At 38.8% G+C, this 21,877-nt stretch overlaps 2 long non-coding RNA genes across 5 annotated transcripts in view; one reads left to right on the forward strand and one right to left on the reverse strand.

Moving 5' to 3' along the window:
* The window catches only part of LOC120720897, a 78,184-nt gene that overhangs the window by 9,253 nt on the left and 47,054 nt on the right, over nucleotides 1–21,877 (forward strand). The gene's annotated exons all lie outside the window — the stretch shown is intronic.
* On the reverse strand, nucleotides 13,734–21,841 carry LOC120720901. Its single transcript, XR_005693088.1, has 2 exons — nucleotides 21,292–21,841; nucleotides 13,734–15,132 (listed from the first exon to the last, which is right to left on the reverse strand). It is a non-coding gene; the product is annotated as an uncharacterized LOC120720901 (long non-coding RNA).

The following is a 21,877-nucleotide window of genomic DNA, read 5'->3' on the forward strand; positions in this document are numbered from 1 at the left end:
GCTGTATACCTAATTACTGCTCATAATCTATTCATTTCACCATTGCCAAAGAGGGCAGCAGCTGTCACACAACACACCACCAGGGGACTGGTGCAGGGATACTTGAGCTGGGACCTAGCAGTGAGGGTGAGGATAAAAATTTGGAGAAAAGACAGCAGCGATAACAATCCCTCAATTGCTCAGAAATCATCATGCTGAACATGTTATGCTCAAATTCTCAGAAAAATGATATAAGTTTTGATGTGTGATGGAGATTTTTTTTTTTTCTTTTCAGTTTCTTTTTTACACCTGCGAGCTGCACTTCATTCCTCTCAGGCTGCCACTGAGTAAAAATATGCTGGTAAAGGTAAAGTGTGTTGTTTTGACAGTTAGAAGCAAAGGGGCAAACGCTCAGAGTTCAGTTTTGTTGAATGTGTCTGTTGCATGGAGACTGTTGAGAATTAATAACTCAGAACCAGACGTGCTCTGCCTGTTATTTACAACTTTTTTGTCAAGCACCTGACCATGTCTTTCCATCTTATGTGTATTGTCTAAAATAGAAAATGTACAAGAGTTAGAGTCACGTAGAGATCAGCAAATATTGGTGAGATGAAACCCTGATAACATTTGTATGCTGATTTGTATCATTGCAAATATGAAAGTCTATAGTCAGAGAGGACATTTTCCAGCTTTCATGTATTATAGCTCTGTGATAGACAGATTACCATGTGACAGCTGGGATAGGCTCCATCAAATGAATGGATGGATGGATGGATGGATGGATGGATGGATGGATGGATGGATTATACTATAGTTATTCCTTTGGAATTCTAGTACAAGAAGCTAGTTACATAGACACATAGACACAATTGCAATCTCATTGCCTTTCATATCACTGCTTCAGAATCAAGTCTGCAACCCCTCGTAGTCAGTTGAGGTCTTCAAAGCAACTTTCTATCAGCCTGCAAACAATTTGCCTGAATGAGGTTGTTGGCAATTACATGTACAGTGTGTGATACTGCAGCAGTTAACTGTGATAAATGTGGGGGGGGGAATGCAAATCTTTTTCCATCTAGGTGCACAGAAATTCACATTTCACTACTTACTTTCAGTGCAGCTTGAAAATCTTAGATTTTAAACAGAAGTTCTAAGAAATTTAGAGACTTTTAAACAAAATTATACTATTAATTATATATGGGAATATAAAATATGAAAACTCAACAGTCCAGACTGATTCAGATTTATTCAGCGTTTTATCTACTCTCCGTATTCCTTACATTGTGTTGTTTGGACAACACACAGAAATGAATTGAGGTGAACTCAAAATTTATTTGATTATTCTAGTTTGTTCTTATTAAAAGCCTACTAGAAAGTGGAAATGAAGCAGAAATGCAGAAATGTGAAAAGTAGAGTTCTACATAATGTAAATATCCTGAAACATTTATCCATCCATGCACCAGTTTTCTTATCCAGCTTAAAGTTGGTGGGGACTGGAGTCTATACCAGCTGTTATAGGATAATAGACAGGATACACCTAGTATTCTACGCCAGTAGTAACATTTATTTATTTTTTCTTCACATGGGCAATAGACACATTGTTAAGCTAAGCAGACCTTATAAAGGGTGGGTTTGCACCCTTTTGTCCATTTGTTTGTCAGAAAACTTGCAAAAGTACCAAGCTTAGCATGTGCAGTGGAAGAGCCCATTAAACTCTGGTGCAGATCTGGATCACTTCCCTTAAAATTTCAAAATAACACATTGTCTTTGGTGGTTCCTGTTTGTCACATCTCTTCATGAACACTATATGTAACAAATTCCCACTTCTCAGCAGGAGGCATTCTGGGAGACATTAGAAATGATTAGAAGAGGAATTTGTTCAGCAAACGAGCACCAAAAATAAACAAAATCACGAAAGAAGTGCAGTGAAGATGTCGAATTTAAATTTGTGTCAATGGGAAGAAACTGAACACATTTCAAAGAGAACAAAGCAAAGCGAGATTTGCATAATCTGTTCAACAGGACTTGTGTTTTAGTTTATTGTCCAATAATATCCAGTTAAACCAAGAGCAGAAATGACTGTGCCACCATTGTTTTCAAAATTCCTCTGCCTTGCTTGCTCTCACACACACTCTCTCTCTGCCAAGTACTTTTGCCTTACATTAAATTAAATATTTATGTCAAAAAATGGTCCAACATCCACGCTTATATCTCCCTACAGGAGGAATCTTATTGGATTCAGTTATTTTGTGTATATTTTAGCTGCACTGTGACGCCTGAAGATTTTATGACTCAAGATGTGTGCGGTACATGACAGCTGGCACCGAATGCTCGGTCTGAACATACTCCTCATTCCTGTAGAGAGCTGCTGTATCATACATGTCATGGTGTATAAACCTGTATTATTGAGTGAGGTGCCGCAGAAGTCACAAGGAAACATGGCGACAATACCCAGAGAAAAGCACCTCTCAGCCCGCCCATGGGTAATCAGCATCTGTTTGTTTAATCTGCTTAATCTGCTGGTGAGCTCCACTGGGCGTGCCTAATTAGCAAAATTAATTTGTTAAGACATTAGCGTCGTTAGAGATGGCCAAATGAAGCTGCACTGTTTTATGCAAATCGGGATGTGGATTTGGCTTGCTGTGTTACCTCAATTAGTCCCTTCTTTGATATGTGCCTCTTTTTCTCTCATCCTGTGTCCCTTCTCTTTCCTCCCCTTTCATCTTTCCGTTCTCCTCATTATCACTGTCAGATTTCACTAATCATGAAATACTGCTATTGTATGACAGGGTATGAAGGGGGAGGGGGAGCAAGGCTCTGAAACTGCTAATCATCGCAAAAAAAAAAAAAAAAAAAACAGTGGATCAGGGTTTTCATTTAGGGCAAACACTCTGGAGCATCTACCACCGCTATCTCTGTTATCATAAACTCCGCCAGCACTTAGTGGTGTGTGTTTGTGTTTGTGTGACGGGGCAGGCGCACTTCTCTCAGTCAGTTGGATAGGTAATTAGTCCTGTGAACGTCACACCCCTCACAAGCCTGTTTAAGGGTTAATGAGGCCCCAGCAGCTTCCCAGCATGTGTTGAGGGGGTTATGTATGTGGGTCTGGGTTGGTACAGGCCTAGCTTCAATAAGAAACCACCCATAGGACTTCCCTTTGAAGTGTCAGAGGGTCCCCCCTTGTTCCGGGTGGCTCCTGTTTCATTTGTCTGAGTGGCAGCATAAAATATAGATGAGCTGCCAGACAACACAATCTAAGCATCTCTCCACCTAAATACCCCACCCTCACACATCACTCCACCCTCACCCTTGACATTATTCACAGATTAACCGACGCCTCCCCCGTCACCCAGTAATGACCTCCCTTTCTGCTCGCAGTTTTGAAGGGTGAACAGTAAAATTAGACACACCAAGCTTTATTTGTGTGTTTTTTTTAAGCCTCACCGCGGAAATAAACCAACCTATTGCCACCAGAGGGCTACTTAATGCAAACTATTATATAAGATGTGGGCACAGATAAAGTTTACAATGTGTATCTTCTAGTTTTGCCCTGAGGTGGTGTTTTTGTAATGAGGGGTAATGCAATAGAAATGCGAGTGATACTGCAGCCTTGGGGATTTGTAGCTGTGTACTCCATTGTGGCTCAACTGTATTTTATCTTTCTTGGTCCCAGTGGGCTGTCCAGCGGTCCATTTGAACCCCATCTCTAGTGGAGAGAGTGTTCCTGCCAGCTGCTTCCTCGAAAGATAAAGCCCATATAGTTCTGTGGTAAATTAAAACTGTGACAACTGAGAAGGGAATTGTTGAATTTACTAGCAATCACATCAATAATTAAATTTTGCTTTGTTTTTGTTTGTGTTTTGCATTCATACAAAGCTTAAAATATAGACACTATTTTCTGGTGCTCTCTTATTCAACAGAGGTCACCAACGTAGGTCCCACCGCATGTTTGTTTTGGAAGATTTTTACGCTGGATGCTCGTCCTGAGTTCCTGAGTTGCTCCTTGCTTTTATAGATTTTGAGTTTTTATACCCACATTTCCTGTGTCACATCGGTGCTGATGAAATCACAAGTTCAATGTTGTTTATTGGGATCCTTTTTATTTGTTAGCTTATCTACATTTACACTAAGGAAAACAGCAGTTGAAAACCGTGGCATGTCCAACATTACTTCAAATTTATGTGCCATAAATTTGCAATCTCACCTTTGAAATGGTTGCTTCACAGACAACTAAGTTGCTGTCTTCAAAGCAACAAGACAGTGATGTGCAAAGAGACAATCTGCAATAAGTTTGAATTGAATGGGATCAAGTTGCAATTACATGCAATCTGTGATAATATGGAGACTTAAAACCATACCACATATCTGTTGTTGTCTTCACCAAATCTGTTTCCATCAAACCACCACAGATTTTCAACACAAATTTGGACATCCCACCACAAATAAAGTAACAACCCTTAATTGTATTGTAGGAATTTAACCAAAATAAAAACCAATTAGCAACCAGTTGAGCCGGGCCCCGTATTGCAACAAGATGCACCAGAGACAAGTTGAGCTTCTTGGTGCAGACTGACTCAGATTGATTGCAAAGTGCTGGCAATTTGTTTGCGTTTAAAAAATTAGACAGCAATTATTTGCAAAGCTTCACCAGCTCAAGTTGAACCACGATTGTTTAGAGACAGGACATGTCCACCTGTGCCTGTCACCTTGTGATTGAAAATAGCTGTCCAGAGGTTGGTCACAGCAACTGCTCGTGTTTGGTCTCCAACAGCAAAACATTAAAAAGGTATTTTTTCCTAGCAACAAAGAGTTTGTCATCCTATTTTTACTCTAGAGCAAAAAACTCACTAGATTCAACTACTCTCTTTGGTTATAAATTATAATGAAAAACATGTTTTTGTTTGACAAAGAAAAGCATAATTAAATGTTTGCATCTCATGCAATAAAATTGTGCATAACATAACAAATCTTAATGCAAATGTTGGCCTGTCTCAGTTAATATAATTCCAAACTATAATAAGTCAATAATTGACTTCACATTCTGTCTTTTTTTTTTTTTTTTTGCTCCATAACTCTTCTCCAATCGATGACAAATCAAAAAATCAAACTCAAAAGCTATTCTGTTATCGTTTTTATTAAAAGGTAATTTCACCTGCAAGTTACAGAAGATGTCAGGTTTGTTTATAAAATTTAATTTTAGCTGTTCAACTCATACTTTGTCTCTTAAAATTCATAATGCAGACTGGACAGCAGTGTGCAGCTAGAGTCCTGTGATGTTTTTGCTTGACTTTATTACTGGAGCCTTCATCAATCAAACGAAAGTTGAAGAAGAGCATTAATATATCCAAATGATGACAAACTGCATTAGAGTCACAAGACACCACATTTCATTACAGGCTACAGGGACCTCTAATTTCATTCCAGTCCACTTTGTGGAAATGACAAAATGTTATTATGTTCAGCGGGTGAATCAAACATTACACAGCTACTATTTATTTTCACTTTATTTGCTTATGGGGCATCTGCAGGTAATTGTTTTAAGCTTGAGAGAATCTCTGTACATAATAAATCATCTTTTTTCTCCTCTGATCTCTAGGGAACCTTGATACTGGCCAACTTTAAATGGTTTCCTTGAAACAACTTTTCTGCAGTCAGTGTAAAACTTTCTCATCCCATTTTTTAGCAGGCTATTAGAGAAGGAGGAAGATTGCCTTGACCCTACATTTGTTCACATGTCGCCTTTAAAAGTGGAAATAGATACCTGTGTATGGCTGGGTGGTCTGATTGTCAATAACGTCTCTTGTAATTACTGCATTCTTTATGTGAAGCTTGAAAATGGTATGGTACGAGATCAAAGACGACATATCGATATTAGAAATTTCAATAGGGCTCCTTGAAAGACAGTGTTCGCTTTTTTTTCTGTATAACTTATAAAATCTTTTATTAAGGTTAGAGTAAATTTAACTTGCACTCTGGGAATAAAATATTATTATGAAATCAAATTGGAGTTTTTTAGTTGCGTGTTTTCAGAGGAACACAGAATACAAATGAGTCTTGATAAGGTTTGGTTATCGCTCTTTGACAAATGTTCGGGAAATGGAGATAGGCTGTGGCTGCGCATCAGCCTATTGAGCAGCAATTACAAACATGATAACAATTTTCCTGTCTTGCTTGAACTTCAATGAGGGCATAAAAGCTGAGAGGAGGTCCAGGTATGAGCCATAAGGAGGAGGGGAGGGACGTTTTTAATCTGGAAATTATTATATCTGGACTACTGACTCTTCAAGCATTATCAGATTGCTTTTCCTGATCATTGCATTCGGTGTATGTTTGATCTCCATGATGAACAGATGATTAGTTTTTCATGAAACCGTTCAAGCAAAACACTCCAACGCAAGCTGTGGCGAGACGCTGTTGATTTAGCTGCTTGAGAGGCAGCAGAGGCCCCCTTTGCCTACCGCACACCAGCCTGAGCAGGAAACCACATGGGAGTAGGAAGGGGTCAGGTAGGGTCAAGTCTATGGGTAATGATATATCACCTGCCATATATTTAAGGTTTTGCTAATTCTCCCTTCAATTATGACCATTCCTCTGCCCTGCTGGCCCACGAAGCAATGAGGCGACACATTCAATTTGAGCAGGGATATACATTTTTGGCAGAGAAATGATGCTGTCCAGATTGTGCAAATTACAGGCGGACAGCCCAGATGATCCCTACTACTGACTTGACATTCATGACTTGCTATTCCTCTGACAGATCAATAATAAATAAAAAGGAATGGTGATTTATGAAAGAACAGGAAAGAAATATTTAAGGATTGAATTTCTATGATTATACACATCCCTGCAATACTGCATTGGAAAAACAGTCAGGAAAATGAATGGCTGGCTGGATTATAAATATAAGTAATCACTTAAAAATCACTGAGAAAACGCAAATCTTTTGTTAACTGTTCCAAAATTCATTTACAGCACCACTTCAGTCAGATATAAATAATAACTTACTTCAAATGTTCAGTATTTTTTGACGCTAATTCTTTATTTGTTTGCTGACTGACTTGCTTTCATTTAATATTAATGTAATGGGAATGCGACATACATCTATGTCACATGTTGCTCTGCAGCATTTCAAGCCATCTTTTGTTTCATGTGAACATAAATTGAAATGGAAGCACTTGAACTTTCATTATTTTTCCACGTTTCATAGACCAAAAAAAATGTGCAGTACCATAATCAGCAGATTGTCAGATAATTCAGTGACTCCAGGATTTCCCAAGACTATATTAGTGGTAAAAATTGTTGCATTTTAAACGGTAGAATATGTTATATTCAAAGGGATTCTAGCGTAACTCAAGAATTCTTAACAAGCACAGTGTTTAATATCTGTTGTGCAATACTTGACTGACGTAAAGGATGAGAATTCGCCTCAGAAAAAACCCCAGAAACACTCGACATCTCAGCGTAATGGAATGACAGCTCGTGTGAGCAGATCGAGGGGGGTGAAAAGAAGGTGAAATGGCTTATTTAACCAACAGAGAGCAAAAAACTGCAGGGGGGGAGTTCAGTTCAGTAACTTCATGCTTCCACAAAGCAGAAAGGAGACAGGAAGTTATGTGATCACCCCTTTGCTCTAAACACTGTTGTGTGTGTACAAGGAACACAGAAAGACGGCTGCAGATAAAGGCTTTACATCGCATTCAGGTTTGGAAGGACTGGGTTCTGAGACAGCAAATAACAGTCCTGGGCAGATTTACACTGCACAACTAGTGAATGTCCTCAGAGCATGTGGTTTTTTTCTCTGTGACGAGGTGGGAGGTTTTATTTAGTCACAGTGGTTATAGCTGTTCCTTTAGCAGCTCTTAGTTCAGCTCTTGTTTAGTAAAAGGGGGATGCATTAATATTTTCTTTATGACTGTATAATTTGGTCATTTAGTCACCACTTCATTGAAATATTGCATGAAATCTTAATGCATTATATTTGTATGTTGAAATAAAGTGAAGCGATTTAAGACTTAAGTTTAGTAATGTGGCTTTCACACCCTTTCAGCTTTTTGTGGGTGCTCGGGAGGATATTCCTACAAATTGATCATTTTTGGTAGTTAGCTGTTAAAGCTAGCTGCTTAGCTAGCTTAGTTTAAAAGGTGCATTCAAATTTCATGACACTTTTAAATGGAATGCTGATTTGGTTTAAAAATAGATTTAAAACAAGATGTAAGCTATTTATTAGTGAGAGCTAAATTCAGTCCATTTCAACCTTAGATTGGTGTAGCTTCTAGTTTTATAAGTGAAACTAATCCAGACATGCTTTAAAACTGCATTCTGTTTTGAGGCCACCAGGGAGGTAATATCTGTGGTTGCAAAAAAGAGGTCTGCCTGGATCCCCTGAACACTTTGCTGCTAAACTTGTGCTCTCAGCAGCTACCGACTGGTGTTTGACAGTTCCACAGATGTCGAAGTTCAACAGCAACTCAGAAATTCATCACTTATCTGATCCTATAGTTTGTTACTGCTGCACAAAAGGATTGTTTAGTTCAGTTTAGTTTAGTAACTAAATCTGTGTAAAACAAAATGACTTAAGCAAGGTTGGTATCATAAATCGTGCGTATTTTGTGTACTTTAAGAAAGCAGCATGTCTTCAGTGTTCTCTTACAGTTCTCTTGGACAAAATATTATTATTATTATTATTATTATTATTATTATTATTATTATATGTGTCACTGTTACTGGAGGCATATCTGGTCTGTACTTAACACAGAACATCCTGTATATGCATATTTGAGTCTGGAGTGTACTTGGTTCTGCCAAAGTGATAAGCTGGAATAATACGCTACTGCTGGATTTAAGTGCCAGTTGTACAAATAAATCTTCAGTGTTGTGGCCTTGAGATTCCTTCAGTAGAATGGAGTTTTTAAGTTTATCAGCCAAGAAGTAGAATACAAAAAGAATTCTTTCCACAGGTCAGTACCTGTGGATTTGCAGTTGATTGCATCATTGCAAAAAAATCTAAAGAACACAAAGGTTTTGCCAGCTTTTGAAGAGCAAGTTCAATTTTTTTAAGAACTAACTAAAGAACTATATATATATATATATATATATATATATATATATATATATATATATATATATATATATATATATATATATATATAATAACAAGCAGATCCAGATCTATTTTATTGGGCCTCCAGCTGTCAGATAGGGGGTTTTTTTGTTAATGATCTTACTATTCCTGTTTATGTGCTGTTTTTCATATGTATAATGTTACCATTATAACTATAAAAGTAAAACTGCTATTTGTTTATAGAAGCACAGCATGTTGTATTGCATTAGAGACAAACGTTTCTTCTTTGTGTCCTTCGGTTGCCCTTGCTCTCTCAACGTTGTGTTTTTCATCACCAGCTCTAGTTTACATGAAATAAATGCACTGTTGTTTGGGTGAGAACTGTATTCAAGAGCTTTTTTATAGATATATACAGCATATAGTTTTTACTGGTGATATTTCATCTTTTTGTGAGTCTGGAGGCTCTCCAGCTTGTTGTTTTCATAGGAACTCTAGCAGGATGAGAAAAAAAACTAACAAGCACTTGTCAGTTCTCAGCCATCACACTCTCTGACAAGCAACTGTTGTGGACTTCTCCTCTTATCTTCCCTCTCTCTCACCTTGCAGTCATCTGAGAGAGCACATTTCATTGCATTTGTATGGGTGTATAGTTTTGTGTGTATGTGTGTGTGTGTACATGCTTGCCTTGCCATGCATGTGGTTGTGTGTTATATGTGTGTGCTTACATGTGTCAGAAACTCGACATGATCTTGTCTCCGGTGAAGGCCTTGGATCACCCGGCCCTGCTCACTCCAGACCTGACAGTGCAGCTGAACTAATCAATATCTCTCTGCAGTCAAAGGTGGGTTCTGCCATGAGGCCGCAGGGGTGCACTAATTGATGGAAACTCACCGCCGGCTAGCTCCATGCCCTGCGGCGCTGGAAGAAGCAAGCTAGGGCCTTCCACTGAAATGGAAGGGGAAATAGAGGACAGAAAAGGCCGAGATCATAATCAGGAGAGAGAAAGCTGTTTAGTTTGTGCTACTTTTGTCTGTGTTCTTATGTAGAACAGGGTTACATACATGGAGCATGCTGCTTGTTGGGTGACATATTTTACATTTTTGCAGTTTCATCTCTCTTTCCTTGTCTTCTTGTCAAGGCCAGTGATGTTCAGCATTACAGTGACCTTTCGATATACAGGTATCAAACCTGTGGTGGGATTTCAGTGAATCTATTGGTTGGGTAAGCTTGTCTTTAAAAAAACATTAACCTGTAAGACATAATAAGATAAGTCTTTTTTTAATTCTTATTTTTATTGTCAGATATCCCTCATTCCTAACTCTTTTTCTGTTTATTTACTAAAAAAAATGCATTTCTTGTTTCAAAGGAAATAAATAAGTAGATATTTATGACAAAATAATACTTACATAATTTTTTTACTTACTATATTAATCAACATACTGCAGGCTTCTCGGAGCAATCCTTATGCAAATTCCCTGATGTTATCAACCTTTGCTTCTTAAAAGTGTCCCCTCATTTGATCATGTGACTTTGTAGCCACTAAAAAAGATCACATGCAAAAAAGGAAACAAGAAAAAAAACAACAAGAGTCGCTCATAAGGAAAAAAGATTATTTGAGAAAATGCCCACAAACTTGTTTCTTGTTAAGAATATATTGTTATGGCGCAGACTAAGCACGCCATGATAATTATCATCAATAATTGAGTAAGGGGAAATGGTAGAAAGAGCTGCATTCAGTGCTCGCTAAATGTGCCTGAGAGATGCTGAGATGGACAGTCTGGCTAGCTAGCTAATTTGGCTCCTTTTTATGTGGCACTGAAGATTATCTTTATGTTTCCACCCGCTTAGCTCTGGCTCTTATGAAACCTGGGAAGAGAACGCGTAGTGTTTCCTGTCATTGCCGTTTATCAGTTGTTTGGTGGTACATATTGATCCCGGAGAGCAACAGCACAAATAAAATGTCCTTGATAATATTTGGTTGATAGCAGAGGTAACTTGCCACAGGTTGTTACAAGGGGGACTCACAAATATTATGTAGGTGGTTTAGATATTTTGCCTGAGAAATGCATATATACCAATTAATATTTATTCATTCATTCATTTAGTCAGTCAGTCAAAAAAATCCCACTGACACTTACACCCACACCCATGTTCTAGGCTGTGTCTCCTGAAGCAAACGCTGTAGGATCAAGAGAAAGTTGCTTCATTTTCACGTGTTGAGCTCTGCGTATTATGCTGACGATTACCTTTCTAAAAATCTTGAAACTGAGATAACCTTAATGCAGAGCTAGCTGGAGGGCAGTTGTTGGCAAGAGCTTTTTGCTCCTTTCTTTAAAAGAGGAAGCTTGCCTCTGAAATGGGCCATAGATCGGTTGCAGTCCAATCATGCCCAGGAATTATGTGTTCAGCAAAAAAAAAAAAAAAAAAAACTGGAGTCAGACTACAGAGGGAAAACCAACCTTGAAACTTACTGCCTTATTGAACTCAGGCCTCCTAACGAACATGCTTCGCTGCAGTTTATAGAAGAAAATGGAACAAACTGGCTATTATAATTAAAATGCATTAATATTTCTTAATATTCTCCTAATGCTTAGCATTTTACTACCATCCATGCAACCAGTTCATCCAAATTCACAATCTGGATTTGGACATGTGTTTTTAACAGGACACTAGCTGCATGAAAAAAAAATAGCTAAGCATCCACAATGCAGCCTGTGTGTAAAGGACCGGTGAGTCTTTCACAACAAAGAAAGTTCAGAGTTAGTATTGGCTGAAAATGATAGGCTGATCCCCCGGGAATAAGGTGCACTTTCCAAAATGTAAATTAGGCCTTCCCTGAGACACACAGGTCTCTTTCTCCCCTGCTGCTCGGAAAGCTTTGCCATTCACCTTTAAACAGCAGAACAATAATCAATGGAGCATTATTAATGCTGAAATCATTCATGTGCTCTCCTGTGGTACCCTGCTGAGTGTAAAGCCACTGAAGTCCTGTAGCTCATATGGATTGCATTGTATACGTTACACACAAAAAACATCATGGCTGCAGATATTGACCTCTATATTTATCTGCAAATGATATGATATGTGCAACCTTAAAGATATTTTTAATAAACCAAATCTTACAGTTTGCACCAATTTGAGATTACCAACAAAGATGTAATCCTCATGAGGCCATTGATAGCTTCCAGTATCATGTTTTCTATTAATCCCTATTGTTTTGGGGGGTACTAGTATAAAGAATTTCAACTTTGAGACCAAAAGAAAAAAAAATCATATATGTACGTCATGTGTGCTTCAATCTTTAATAAGCCATGTTTCCTAGCCGTGTTACACACAGGCTTGTCCTCAGTCCTCTAAGATCCCGGTGTGAATTTTTCATAAACCATGTCTATGCGTCTTGTTCATGAGCTGTCTCAATACACAGAGGCCTATAGCTTCCATGTCCAGCCTGGCTTACGTATTAGACATTAGAAGAGTGCAGGCAGAGGTGCAGCAGAAAGAAGAGGAAGGAACGAGCGATCTCCTTCATTACAGGAGCTAGATATAAATCAAACTAATTATGGCGCCACTACAGTATCGAACCCATGGAGGGGAAATGAAACGATCAGAGTCAGGTCGCAGCTCAACAGAGAGGGAGTTAATGAAAATATTAATTACCTGATGATATATTGGGGATCTGGAGCGCCCCACCCATCCCTGTCTCTCCTGCACTCTCAAACCCCCTACCACAGAGAGCATTTGTTTTAATTGAGTAATAATAAGGCTGCTACATTTGGCTGAGTCACTTGATTTGAGGGTGTAATTGACCAATAAAGGCCCATGATAGGCAATTATAAATCCAATGTACTGCTAATTACTTAGCAACTCTTAAGTGTCTAACTAACACAGTGAACATTACACTTCAGTGCAGATGGTTATTTTAAAAGTCATAAAGTGAAAGCCGAGTGAGTTCACAAAGTGAGTGTGATCCACATGGCACGCAGTAAATTAGTCACCTCCATAACTCTCTTCATGTCTGTCACACACACATGCACCACCCACCCAACATTATAGTGTAATCTGCTATTAATATCAGATTTTGGTCTTGTGATCGATTTCCTCTGTGTTTTCATTCTGAATTATTCAGTGGTACACTTTATCTCCTCACCTTTCCCTCTCCCCAGACTGCTGAACCTCTCCCCACCCCCCCTCGCTATTTGTCACATTGGTCAATAAGTGGCTGATATTTGGATCCTGACTTTGTGGGCCAGGGTTCCTTCCAGATTCTTGATGGGGGGGGGGTACCCAGATGGATAATATTGCACAACAGTCAATCATGGTAATTAGAGGTGGTATCAACAGTAGTCTGGTCTGCTCAGGTTCGAGATAAAGGATGTGTTAAGGTACGTGCTAATCTTAGGATCAGTTCATCTGTTTTCTTGGATTAATTAATTTAGACATTTTTAAAATGTTCATTTGTACATGTCTAATTATATTAAATTACAATTTGACAAGGTGAACAATTTTCAATTATTACTTGTCAGTTGTCAGTTGTAAGCCCCAGGATGGTGTAACTGGCTCTTATATGTCATAGACTGTATACAAAAGATGGAAACGGTGCCAGTTGGTTTGTGGTATCCTAATTTAATGTCTCAAGTCTAATGTTTGTCAAATCACCATCTTGGTTTTTAGTGGCATGATCTGTGATCTGACTTTGAAACTGAGGGCCATGGGCATTTTTTTTTTTTTTTTTTTTACTCTTAATAAGAGCATCATTTACAAAATGATAGTTGAGTTGTATTAATGAGACTTAAAGCTTTCAGGTGAGACCCTAACCTTATTGCAAAAGTATTCACTGAATTAACCGTAGAGTAAATTGACGTAAAGTTATTTTCTCGTAGGCTTCTACAGAAGAGTCACCCCCTGCTGGCATTTAGAAAGAATTTAAGATTAATTACAAAACATAAATATAAAAATATCAGTGACATAATTTCACATTCCATACCACATGTGGAAAAAAAATTACATTTCTTTCTAAATTTTAGTGCATTTTATGTACTTTAATTGGCAAAGCAATGTATTTAAACATTTTAACAAAGCTTCTTGTAAGCCTTTTTCGTGGTTTTTATATGTGTGGAGCTGTCACATCCTTTTATTAATGACTGTTCTCATGTATGCACATGTGCCTACCACATACACATGTATAAAGAACCTGAACTAAGTGAGAAAGTTTTATGGGTTTGTCAGGTATTTGTAAAACATTCAGTCATCAAAAGACAAACAAGCTGTAAATGAGCTACAGTTATCCAGTGTTGCTAATTTTCCATTCCACAGTAGACAGATGTTTAAAAAGCACCTAAAATATGCGATGCTATGACACAGGCAGGCATGAATAAATGAGCCATGCAGATTTCTGTGTTTTGCTATTTTGCATGAATGAAAGTATACAGCCCCATAAAAATCTGATGGGTAAAACAAAACAAACATAAACAGTCAAGAACTGAATTTATTTTCTGCTTTTATGGAGAACTGTAGGACAAACTAATAATCCACATTGTTAATTCTCTAGATAATTACACCCCATTAATTAACAAACTGGCGTATAATTACTAAAATGCCAGCAAAACTATGCAGTGAAACTCTTGCACAGATGCATCAATGTGATCGGTGCTTATAACTCAAGCATAATTAGTCATCTCAATTTATCTAGCTCAGTGACATAATGCAGTCAGTCTGCTTGCAGGAAGTGAGTGAATGAATTTTACATAGTTCGCAGCTTTCCTCCATTCAGAGTGACAGGCTAATCAGTACTTTGTCAAAGCCGACTCCAGCTCCACCTGTCAAAGCTGTCAGTCTTTTGAGGAGCCAATGAGGTCTCAGGAGTAACAAACTGGAGAGCTGATTTCACACTGTGTGACCTGCAAGGTGCGAAGTCGGGACACTGAGGACATAACAATCAATATTAGAACATGTGGTATTGATGAAAGGTATCAGAAATGGCTGGAACTTACATGTGATCCTCGAGGCATCCAGTGACTGTCTCTTGGGCCTGATGATGATTACAACACAATGTATTGTGTGATGGGGATGTAAGGCAGTAGCGATGAGTCTATTGACTGTAGAAGAAACTTTGTGCTAAAAAGTTATCAGTTCCTGGCGAAATGCTTCATTGAGAAAAAACACCTTTACTTGCAAGCTTTTGATTCGTTTAAACTCTGCTAAAGAAGATCTGTCTTGATTTCTCATTTGAGCGACATGACCACTAGTCAGTGGTGCAGCTTTTTTCATTTTTATTCACTGCCGGCTGGTCGATCGGCGACATTCGGGTTGAGGTGCTGATCTAACAACTGTGTCATGAGTTGGATATTCCAGTAAGGGGATCCAGAGGATGATATTCCAGTCTGGGTAACAAGAGGCTAATAGGATCAGAGAAAGGCGATCAATGGCCAGTAAGCTGAGCTCTCTTTTTGTCTTTTCAGTCTTTCTCTGAGACGCTACCTCTTGCTGTCAAATGCTGACTGTTTTTGCATGGTTCTATTAAATGTCTTCTACAGCGCATGACACAGATGTATTAAACAGAAAAATACAGATACCTAGTGGCCTGACCAAGCATCTGTGCACATTAAAACATTTTACCTTGAGTCAGTTTATTGGAATCCAGCCCTAGGTTAGCTCGGTGGTAGGTATAATAGCATTAGAACCTGAGCTCAGTCCTGAGTCAAAGTACAAAAGGTTACTACAAAATTAGTTATCTGACATCTGACATCATTTCTATCTATCTATGTGTACCTTTGTGTTGTCAAAACAGTTGGAAGTAAGAAAATCATGCTTTTTCTTCCTGTTATGGGAGAAGTGAGAATCAAATTGCCATCAGTCATCCAATTAGATGTCAGTTAGATGCTAAATGAGCCGTGGAACTTTGAAGTGGCACAGCTAAGTGGAGTTTTCACCTTTAGAGGCAGAGAAAACAGAGGAAAGACAAGCGTGAGCAAGGACTGTCTGAAAATGTGCTACTAGTACTACTGCAATTGTCCTATTTACATTGTCACTGGCTTTCAAGAGGATGCCTATTCAACCAATAAAGACTCTCTCTGTCTGTGTGTGTGTGTGTGTGTGTGTGTGTGTGTGTGTGTGTGTGTGTGTGTGTGTGTGTGTGTGTGTGTGTGTGTGTGTGTCAGTGTCAACATTTGCTCCCCCTCCATGCTTCCCAGTTCGAGTTCAGCAAATGAGTTGAACCAGCCTTCCTGGGCAGTCTTTCCTCTCTACTCCAACCTCTAACAACTCATGAAATATTTAACGTGCCTCACAATAACCTCTCTCACACACGCACACACACAAACACTTTTTTCTCTCTGCTCTGGCTGATGGTCAGGATAAAAACGCTTTAGCCCTGCTATATTTTAAGAGTGCCACTGATATTCCCCCACGCACACTTTGGCGTACATACACACTTTGTGAACTATTATTTCGTGGAACATTTCAGAGTGCAAATCCATTGTATTCAGCCTGGCTGAGTAGCGAGGTAGCTGGATACAAATTTGACACCCGGCCGATCGGCAGCTGCCGGCTGTTTAATCAACAGTGATGAATATTTGATGGCGTGGCGGCGGGCAAACGGTGGCCGACACTCCTCATTATCGAAGTCTATGTGTACAGAGGAAGATATTCAATATCTACCAATGGGGAACTGGCCACTCACAAGAACATGAAATACCCTCACAGCTCATGCTCGAAGAAGTAGATCTGTAAAATTTTTTAATCTATGTAGGACAAAGTTTAAAAAAAAGTCTACTTCCGTTAAAATTGTGGAACACCAATTTTAACGGAAGTAGACAGTTAAAATTGAGAATTCAGAATATCATTATTGTTTTATATTGGAAACTGGAAACGTAAAGGGTAAATGCATGAACCCTAAAATAGCTCTAGCGTTTAAAAGTTTTAGCTGAACCCTGAGAAGACGAGTTAGTTCCTCGAAAGACAGCCTGTTTTAACAACTTGTGGCTTTAACCGGCTGCGCAGCAATTATTTCTTCAAATAGTCTCACATTTATGAAGATGCACATTATACGATCTCCCGAAGGCGTTTGAAGTGAGCCAATTGACTACTTTAAAGACATCAGTGTCCAGTTTATTTTTCAAGCTCAGCATATTCCTAAAAAGAAAAACGTGCTATTTTTCTCCAGAAAGCCTGTTGTTATTGTGGTGTTCAGCACCAAGGTCAGCGACAAATCAGTAGGATCATTTCTGTGTATTTCATTAGTACGATAAGAAGTGTTGCACTTCTCAAATCTATTTAGGCTACAAGTTCAGAGCAAACTGAAGACAATGTTTCTATAAAAGAAGTAAATACAAATAAACGAATTCAAAAACCTTTTAGGATGTTTTTGCCGTGGAAATGTATGGCAGGTTATGACAACTTGTAAAACGTTTTCGTGACTCGAGCAGTCTATTATGAAATATTTAAAACACGCCACGTCGATTTTCGCGTCATCAGAGCACTTTTTTTTTCGAGAGTCATTCAACGCTATTAGAGGAGAACACAACCCTGACCTGAGCGCGAACCCTAACCCTTTTGCTTGTTATTCATGACTGTCGAAAAGCTTAAAATATTGTCCACTTAGAGGCATCTCAAGTAATAGGACGTCAACCGTGCTCGTGCAGGCTCTCCTTTCGTTTCCGGTCGCGCGCCCCTCTCGTTACCGCGCACTTTCTATCTGCTGCACGTGCGGGTAATGACGAGAAGGAAAATAGGTTCAATACCAGGGTTCAAAGAGCACTCCGCCCGGGGCCATGGAGGCTCGGGAGGCAGGGATTGGGAAATAAATGGCATTTAGGTGAGGCAGATTTTGCATAAAGTGACATTTAGGTGGTAATACTTTCTGAACGAGGTGAAGAATCCCGCAACGAACCATGCAGACACTGACAAGTGTTTTGATGTTTTAGTGATGCACTTTGTCAGAATAGCTGTCAAACGCTTTGGCCAAGAAGCTACGAGGCTAAACCATATAGTCAGCTAGATTTGTGTTGGATATGCCTCTGGGTTTCACAGTCATCGCTGCAGGTAATTTGTAACATTTGGAGTTGTACCAAAGCTCACAAATATGACAGAAGGATCATTTTTACTGTAAGGAATACAGGCTACCGTCGCTAATCTCTAAATTATAATAGGTGCCTAGGTATTCAGTTTAACTTGAGCTTTTCTTGGTTATGTGCCAAAAGGTTTGGGTTGACATTTGTCTAAGTGATTTCAGGTATTTATTTTAAAGTCACGTGTACTTTTTGTTTTTGTTTTTTGTTGGGGTTTTTTTGGTTTTGTTTGTTTGTTCCGGTCAACGATAACAGCGGGGCGTTTCATCTGTTACACCGTCTAACTGGTGGAAATGTGCCCATTAAGATCAGTGAGCGGGAGAAGCAGTAAATGTTTGAGCCATGATGATGAAAGGAGTGGCAGTGTGGACTCTTTTAAGCCGTTTAAAAGCCTGAGATTCCTGTTTGCTTGTTCAGAGAGTTTAATTAAGGAGTTTTGAAATTTTAGGTTACAAAAAAAAACAAAAAGAAAAACAAGCAGACTGATTTGAAAAACTCAACACATGGTGAACTTGGACAGTGTATGAATACAATGAAAATCCCTACTGAGAGTTTTTATTTCACAACTTTGAGTCCAACAATACAAAAACTTTTCTAATGACGCTCTGTACTACCAAGACGACAATTTGGCACTCCACACAGGCCAGCTGTTCTGATTATAATGCCCCCTATAATTGAAGCCATCATACTTTTATAGTTTCCAAATTCAAATCGTTGGCAGTGTCCAAGCTGCTTTGTAACTGCGAACTTCATCTAGCTTGTGTGTGTGTGTTTCCAGTATTTTTATAGTTTGTTAAATCAAAACAAACGTTCAGTGTGTTAAATGTTTTATTTCAGATCTATAAGCACGTGATTCATAAGAAACTATGAAACTGTGAAAACTTTAACAAATATATGTTAAAAATAAATAAAAATTAGTCAGTGTCTGGACTTCTTAACTGGTTCACCTTTCGTTTCTCCTCAACACTGAAAAAAAAAAAACCTTTTCCGTTTTCCAACTCTAGTTTCTGACAGCAAATGCCACAATAAGTGTGTGTGTGTGTGGGGGGGGGGGGGGGGGTTGACTGGGCGCCATACAAATATGAATCTAAATTGCGCTTTATGCTATGCAGCCTACTTGCATATCCGTGAAGCATACATAGGCTGCCCATTTTTATCTGTCAGTAGCTACATGGCAAGAGGTCAGCCCCTCAAGATCAAATATTTTTCTTACTAAATGACGGATTTATTAGACAAATAAGTTGTGCGTCTGACTCTGAACCCTCTGTGATTGAAATATACCCTTGTGTCAACAGCATCGCCTCTCAAACCAGGTCCCGGGCGATGGAGGGCTGCCACAGCGGATTACTGAGCAAATATAAGTGGGAAATGAGTGCAGATCTGGGGGATCTACGCATCCACATCCCCGGTTTGACATTTCCGTCCAAAAGGGCCTCCTTCTTGCTTATTGTTAGATCAGCGGGGTCCCTCCTTGGGAGCTCTTATCTTAGATATGTTTTACTGATCTTGTTTTAAGAAACTCTATAAATTGGGTGTAACAATGTCAAAGCAAGAACAAAGCATAAGCCAATTGGGGAAGAAAAAAGAAGAAGGAAAAAAAAGCTTAACCAACGCAGTATGTTAGAGCTTTCCATTTCCTTTAACTTTCAGCTCGAAGTGTTGTAATTCTAATGATCTAATCCATCTTAACCTGGGCGTCTAACAGCTACGATTAGGGTAGGCCCACTCCCCTCCGCTCAGAGCTATACTAAAAAGTCGTGCTCTCATAAATCTAAGCGCCTGCGTTACCATAACGTGTGGTGAAATCATTATTTGCCAACGTGGTGTCAGAGAGTCTCTCATTTCGTCTGTCAGGAATCCAATTTCCTCTTATTTACATCCACGGTATAGATTAATTACTCCCCTGACTAGTAGCCTGAAGGAATTAAGTTATGAGATCCTTTGGTAGGCTCCGTGATTAATCCATCGCTGCCTATGCAAGAATACAAAAGAGGAAAGAAAGGCGGTGATTAACACTGTTACATAATAATAATAATAATAATAATAATAATAATAATAATAATAATAATAATAATAATCTAGTTTTTCATTGTAACAAGGCTCAAACGGGACACCTGAAGTGAAATGGGACGGGATGGGGTAACTCAAACGATCTAGACACGATTATAGGAGGACGGCCCTTTTAGGCCCAGGCACTAAGGATACCTATGATCGGGCGCCGGCACGGTCGACTATTGATAGAACTTTAAGGGTTATGATATCGGTGAGGTTGCTGATGAAATATCCCCCTGATTAATAGAGGACTCTGTTGTAACGGGCTGACATATGGTAGGCGAGGCAGCTGGGGATGGTACCTCAGGCATCCCCTACGGCCATTAACATATTAGAGGCTATTGTGCAGGCAGACAGTCCGACTTCATCCAGAGCCCCTGTGCAGAGAGACAGCACCCCAGAGCTGTTTGATATAGGCTTTCAATAATGTATTACTCTTCAATCCGCCAACGGAGCTGTTCGTGGTGCTGAAATGATTGCCATGTGGCGTGTGTGGTGCTGCGCGTGGAGTGTGTTCAGTGCCAGCGGTGTTGCGTTACTCTCAGTAGATAGTATGAGATGGTAAACTTTTAAGCCATTGTGTATACACACACACACACACACACACACACACACACACACACATATAGATATATAGATATATATAACAGCTGTACCATTTCGTAACAATGCAACAAAAAGGACTCTGTGATAGCGGCAACCGCTGACAGGAAATTTGCAATATCACTAAATTAGCAAATAGCTTTTTTTTCTTTTTTTTCTTTTTTTTTACATTTCATTCATTCTTTTCTTTTTTCCTAGAAAGTCTGTGTCGCGAAAGAACAGCGTTTGGGAAAATATTCTCACAACGAAAACAAATTTCTTATTATTTTTTCACAATTTTCCTCAATTTTTAAATTAGATTTACAAAATTATGTTTTACAGAATTGAACGAATGAAGTAGTGGAATAAGGCTAGCAGTGGGGAACGCCACGAAGCAGGCCTGTTACAATTTAAATGGAAAAGCAATTGCAGAAGAAAAAATATATTTTTTTTTATTCAAAATGACATACGTCTATGCTAATCTTTAAAAATGAAAAAAGTTACAAATGACCAACAAAATTTCTTAAAAATTCAACAAAAAAGTATTTTACTTACGTTAAGGATTCGCTGTCTACTGTCCGTGTAGCCAAAAGCTAAAGAAAAGCAATAAAGAGCAGCTTTCTCTGCTATTTAACAGCGACTTCCTTCATCCGCCTGCTTCCCCTGAAACCCCCGAAAGCTGTCTGAAAATATTGCATTTTATATCAGCAAATCGCGATTAATATTGCATTACATGCTCTTAAAAATTCCTCTTTATGAATGCAGCCGAACGTGAAGCCCCACCAAAAAAAATTAAAAAAAAAATGATATAGCCTATCTGCAAGTTAGGAGTGAACAGAAATATCTGGAGGGGGTAGAGGTCACACAGTGGTCATTTTTAAAAAGCAAATCAACTTTTCTTTTTCTTTTTTTCCCTCTCTCTCATTCTCTGTCTCTCACCCTCTTTCTCTCTCTATCGTCTCTCTCTCTATCGTCTCTCTCTCTCGCTCTCTCTGGTGTCAGTGCTCAGTTATTCTACATTGAAACTTCATTAAATGTTGATTGTTGGGCCTGTGTCAATATAGGAAGAAAACTAAATCCTTTAACAGCATATTAATTATTAATTCATCCTATTTTATGTTCAGATGTTTAAATAAAAGGT

Source organism: Simochromis diagramma, unplaced genomic scaffold (genome assembly GCF_900408965.1).
Source record: "Simochromis diagramma unplaced genomic scaffold, fSimDia1.1 OVJJ01000603.1, whole genome shotgun sequence".
NCBI lineage: Eukaryota > Metazoa > Chordata > Actinopteri > Cichliformes > Cichlidae > Simochromis > Simochromis diagramma.